Here is a 6286-nt window from a genome sequence, read left to right on the forward strand (position 1 = left end):
TAGTTTATTTTACTTTTCCAGCACTATGGCCGAATGAAAAAGTATTAAGGAGTTGTGAAATCATGGAAGACAAAATGATTGCGATAAAAATGATAAGAGAGAAAGATACGTACTTTGAACTCCGAACCGCATGAATCTGATGATAAACAGAAACGATCTGCAATGTATTGCTTCAAAACTACGGTGTCCGTTGCCACACGAGTATTTAATCTTATTCGTAAAAGCGTTTCGAAACGTTACTGAACAACGCGTGATCGATGGCCATATTGTACCAAAGGATGAGTTAAATTTATGACACCATCTAGAGCAGGAAAATCTGCCAACGCCAAAGGAAATTGGAGCGCATTTTATTTTGTGCCATTTATCCATTTGTTGATCTCTGCATTCCTCATCCTCACAGTAACTTTGCTTAAAAAACGACGCAGTTTTACACCCATCATCTACAATAAAATCAAAATAAAAGCTCGGCGAAAAAAAGTGAATGAATAGTTCACAGATTTGATTATATTTTCTTTAAGAGGAACGACAGAGAAAGCGTGTTTTGAAGTTCTACTGATTCAGTGTAATTTTTGAAAAGACAGATAGCAAGAATTCCGTTCCCTTTAGTTAAGTCACGGTCAGCATTAATGAGCGTGTTTCAGTATTGTCCTGATTCTCGAGACACTAAGGCTGGAAAGGGAAATAATCACATATGTGTGGCACTGTTCGAATGAAATCAAATTGCTGGGGAACCTTCTAATATAACAACTGAATGAACCATTTAAACAATAGAGTGTTTCTGTGGAGGAACTATCGGCTGATAGTTGCCCCGCGGAAATTTGATGTTCTTAAAACAAATATCTGCAGGAGAAGCGAAGCTTCGAGGGCAAATATGCAAGTTCCGAGACATAAACACTCTATTGTTTTTTATTGTTCACCACTAAATTTAACTTCCACGCTTACAGCTTGTCACAAATGTCAATAATTCGCAACTGTACATTGGCTAAATAATATGTTATACCTGTCAGAATTGAAAATTCACTGTTTTTTCCGATCTGCCTAACTTCGCGGCCGTCAAACTATTCAAAACTTTTCACGGATGAGTACTACTAATCCAGGTATTTTCCGCTGATGGGCACTATCCATCCGGGTATTTTCCGCGGGCGGGCACTATGGGCTGATAGTGTCTCTCCACGGATGAACACTATCGCGTCACGTGATCGATTTAAACCAATAAGAACCGGAGAAAATTTAGTGGTGAACTATAACTGGAGATATTTCTTAGTTACTGATTTTTTTTTTTTCAAGTTAGCTGATAAATGAAGAACTTACTTCGTTCTGATATTGCCCAGCCTTTTTGCATAACTGCGGGATAAGAAAGGAAATAATAACTGCCACCTTAAAAGAAAAGGATATTAATAACAGCTAATAATAATCATTGATTGATAAAGAGCCATCGATCTAGCTTAGGAACGGAAATTTTGTCTCGGTGGAAAAAAATTCAGGATATAGTTAAACCTACGAATATCTAATGACTGCGTGGCGCACAGTTCCGATTCGTAGTAATTAATTTGGTAAGGTTAAATGGTCCTTATTTATCTACAAATGGTCCCATGGCATCTAGGTAGAAGAGAGTAAAATTATGGGACTTCATTCAGCCAGCGCACTGGATTCAAAGCTTTTTCACGAAATCGATCCTAATGCTCAGCCAGTCCAAGATGGTGCCCCAACCCTGAAATTCCAAAGCTTCCAAAAAAAAAAAGCACAACGGATAGTATGCATTCTCCGTAATTCGAACGCAATAAGTGTAACAACCATGATGATAATAGTAGTAATAGCTATAATAATGATAGTTAAGCAAAAATAAAGAGAAAAAAATCATCGGCTTATAAAGCCTACAGGTAGCAACAGTTAGTGTTAAACTTATGGAACGATGGAACGAGTCGCTCTTCTCAGGGACTTTATTTAGAGCTTTGCTGAAGTATCGTAAAGCCTATGGTCCCGGTTTGATATACTATATAGTTAATACTGAATATCAATTACCTCTTTAACTCATAAGAATATACGTTATATCTGAAAATATCTATATCAAGACCTCGAGCATATATCATAGAATTATAATTCTTGGTTTCTATCTTTTTTTAGAAGAAACACTTTTATCAAAAAATAAGATCCAGTTGATGACATGAAAAAATAGCTGATGCGTAGATCGTATAGTTTGCGCTTATTTCAGTTTTTTGTTACATTCAAGAGGCACGCCATCTTGCATTGAATTAGATTTAGAATTCCACCAAGCTCCGCGTATTTAAATAACAGATTGATTTTAAGCATAGAACTCATTTGTTGCTTTATTGCCATGCGAAAAGGTAATGTTGTCCCTTGGCCTTTTTTCTATTTATCATGAAGAAATTATTTTTACCCAACGCACTGTTAGAATGTGCCTTAATTTAAGTTTTATACTTTGCAGTTGACTTTTTAACGCTCGAACCTGAACATCTGGTTAATGCAGTTGACTGCGCTTTCCTTCAGTTTAATGTTATTCTAAAAAGCAAACAAAAATTTCATCGACTGTTTCTAAACGAAATATTTGCTAGCAAATAGTGTTTTTATGTTTTGTCATTCGAAGTCTTTGTTTTGCTATTAATGTTTATACAATAAGTTCGTAAGTATTGCGTGACAGTGTCCTTTGGGTGAGAGGGGGGTCATTGCGATTGGAGTCGATAACCCCTTAGGAAGATGCCCACGTGACTTTGTTAGGATCACTCACTTCACCATTGCTACTCTTCGAGTCAACAGCGGAGATTTTCCCACCTCCTCCACCTTTTCCCACCTCCTTCATAGGATAATTCTATGGTTTTATTATTGGCGTGTTTTAGCCCCACCTTTACTGGGGCGAAGTGCATTTTACTCAAAATTTTAAAGAGGTGCTAACCTCAGTTTTTTTATCTTTGTATATTAAAGCGGCTTGGGGTAATACCCCCTAGCCAATTTACTCCAATCTACGAGTTTTCATTTGTCGGGCCCCAGTAAACAAACTAAACGAAAGCAGCATAATTTCTCTCCTATGGTCTTATAATGGGAGAACATAAAACTATTTTTTTTTTCATCAAATAGTTCGTATGTTGATTTTGTTATTTCTATCAACATTTGATATTCAATTTTTAAATCTGGTGTTTCAAAACGAGCGCGTCGCTCGTTTCGAAACCATAACCTGATTGAGACCCTCCCTCATCTCGCGGAATGATAAGGACGTGCAAATTAGTGCAATTTTAAAAGACACTAAGGTGGCTTTGTATTCTTTTACACCAATTTACTCCTGTATAGGCTAATCAGTATTTTTTTTTCTCTTTGCAAACTACTGCGAATTCCGCTTCAATAGTATGTCAGCTTTGATCATGAACATAGGAAACAAAATTCTACGTTTTCTCAGACATTTTGACTCTGCCTTTGCCATCAATTGACGTTGAGGGCAGTACTGATCCATAAAAAACAAATGTTCCTAAAATATTTGCATATTTCATTTTATAGTTGAAGGGGTTTCAAATGAAGAGTGTAGTGTCTGTCGATAAGTGACAGAATTTGACCGAGGTAATAAGTAAGTAAGTAACAACTTTATTTACAGAGGGTAACACATAACAGTTAAAAACTGACGAACCAGTGGCCCTCTATCCTAAGTTAAAAGTTAAAAACTATTTACACTTATAAGATAATAAAAAAAGTCTAAATCTGGGTATGCACAACTACAATCTAAGCTAAGAGTTCTTGGATAAATAAGAAACTGATAGTCGCCTCTCTGTCGGGCCGATTAAAAGAATGACAATTTTGATCAGCGTATACTAATACTCACTAAGAAGGAACGTCGCTACATAAAATGTGCTTGCCAAACCATATGGCATTCTGCTCATCCCTTCGGGTCGCGCTCGAAATAAATACTCCGTTATTAGATGAACCCCATCTCAATTTATCCTTTCACAATTTACTAATAAGCTGAATATATATATATATATATATATATATATATATATATATATATATATATATATATATATATATATACCTAACTGCAGACAGTACTGTTTCGGCCTTCTGGGCCTCATCAGTGCAGTGCTAATGCTAGGATGGAGGAGAACCAATATGGTCACCCCAAACGATCCAACCTTTGTGGTATCGTCTAAGCCATGCCAGAGTGCTCAAACTAGAGTACACTAGCGAGCATGCGCAATTGCAGAGCAATGACTCATCCTATATATATATATATATATATATATATATATATATAGGAAAAATATGTGCTGCTTCCTAATTATTCCTGATTCTTATTAGCGCGATTATATATTATACAGCGAACATAAAATGTAAACAGTTGAGAAGTTATTTCATGGCTGCAGTATTTCTGATTACTTCACATAGTTTTAGATGTTTAAAGCTTGCAAAGGTCAACCATAAAATCTCCCAGAGGGCGAATATATGTTGCTGAACAGTGCATTTCGAGACATTTATATTCTCTTTCACTAAGAGGCCGGACGTATTTGAACTATTTTAAAGATTTTTCCAGTCCTTGCTTTATTACAACAACGACAACAACAACAGATGTCTTCATTGTTAGCAATCCCTACCCACAGAATAGAAATAAACTCCTGCTATGCAAGACCGAGGCCCCCTTTATATTTACAAAGTATTAAAGAGCAATCCAGGAGCTTGCAACACAACTATCTCGGTAGTGTATATTTATCAGACGTTTTGTTGTGTAGTATCGCTGAGTATTTTTACGAATTGTGCCGTATTTTGACGAGCCCGTAGGGCTCGTCAAAATACAAAAAGCGAGTAAAAATACTCAGCGATACGACACAAAAAATCGTCTAATAAGTTTTCTATCATCTAACATGCCAAATTGTTATTTCAGTGCGGGAGAATTTCGGGGAGATTTATTTACGGAGGGTGCGTAACAGAACTATGCGGGGCGGAGCGGAGTTGGCGGGTTGTCGTGTTGCTGTTTCTATTTTCTTCAATAAATGAAGAAATGACTTGGTCGTCTAGCTTTTTTTCTTCGTTCGATTCATCTAATAAACTTGGATTTCTATTTGCCAGCCATTCCGACACTTCTTCGTCAGAAATATAATTTAAATTGTCCGCCATTTCAATCCATTTCTTCGCTTGCGCAATGCGAGCAAATTTCTCTAACAGGTTCTCTGGAGTACAAATACCGCGTGATAGTTCTACTCGTCTAGGCGTTATTTGTTCTCTACGGAGTGTAGTTGGATAATAAATAAATACATCATAACTGCATGATTTGATACAATGTTCTAAAAAGTTCCACAGAAGTCCATATAAGCAGCTTAGCATGACTCAGCTTTCTAGAAATTTCTCGATACTTATGTTTACAGTCACTATCCACATCAAGTAATTCACTTCATATGGTTAGCTGGTTGCAATTTAGATATTTACCAAATTGAACAGAGTCAAATCGCGGGAATTCAATTCATTCAGTCAGTGCGCGGAACTCAAAGGTTTTGTATGAAATTGAGGTTAGTGGTCAGCGAGTCTAAGATGGCGCCAAAACCCTGAAACTGCACAGCATCTAGAAAGAAGCAACACGGGTAGTTTCCGTTCCCGTTTAGTCAAACATAATAAATATAGAAGCAAAGATGATAGTGGATAAAAAAAGAGTAAATAATTGGTTGATAAAGCTTACAGTTAACGTAGTAAGCAGAAACAGTAAATTTCATACTTATGCAGCGGTGGAACGAATTTATTTATTTATTTATTCACCAGTTTAAGTCCTCACTCTCAACAGAGCATTACGGACTGCAACCCACCCATCCCACCCCTGGGGAAGACATCCATTACACAGTGATCTCGTGTGTGGGTAATTAACGTGTCCTAACCCTAACCCTGCAGGAAAGGGGACCTACGGTTTATTCGTCGTTATCTGAGAAGATTAGAATGTCTATCCAATTCCTGATATTATAGAAAGGTAGCACATTCTCCTCAGTAATTTTAAGGCCTTGAGTGTTGGTCCAGGTGGGGCTCAAACCCTCGACCTCCCGCTCAACAGTCCAGCGTTCTATCCATTGAGCTAACCGGGAGTTGTTCGTCTCAAAAGTTTAATTTGGAGCTACCTGAATGTTTTTAACTCTTTTACTCATGAGAATAAACGTAATACCTGAAGTATATCGAGACTTCCGCTCTCGAGCATGTATCCTAGAATTATAATTCTTTATTCTATCTTTTTCTTGTACCAAGCTGTTATATTAAAAAAATAGCATTAAACTGATAACGCGAAAAAAAGCTGATGCGTCGATGATAT

Source organism: Stylophora pistillata, chromosome 2 (assembly GCF_964205215.1).
Source record: "Stylophora pistillata chromosome 2, jaStyPist1.2, whole genome shotgun sequence".
NCBI lineage: Eukaryota > Metazoa > Cnidaria > Anthozoa > Scleractinia > Pocilloporidae > Stylophora > Stylophora pistillata.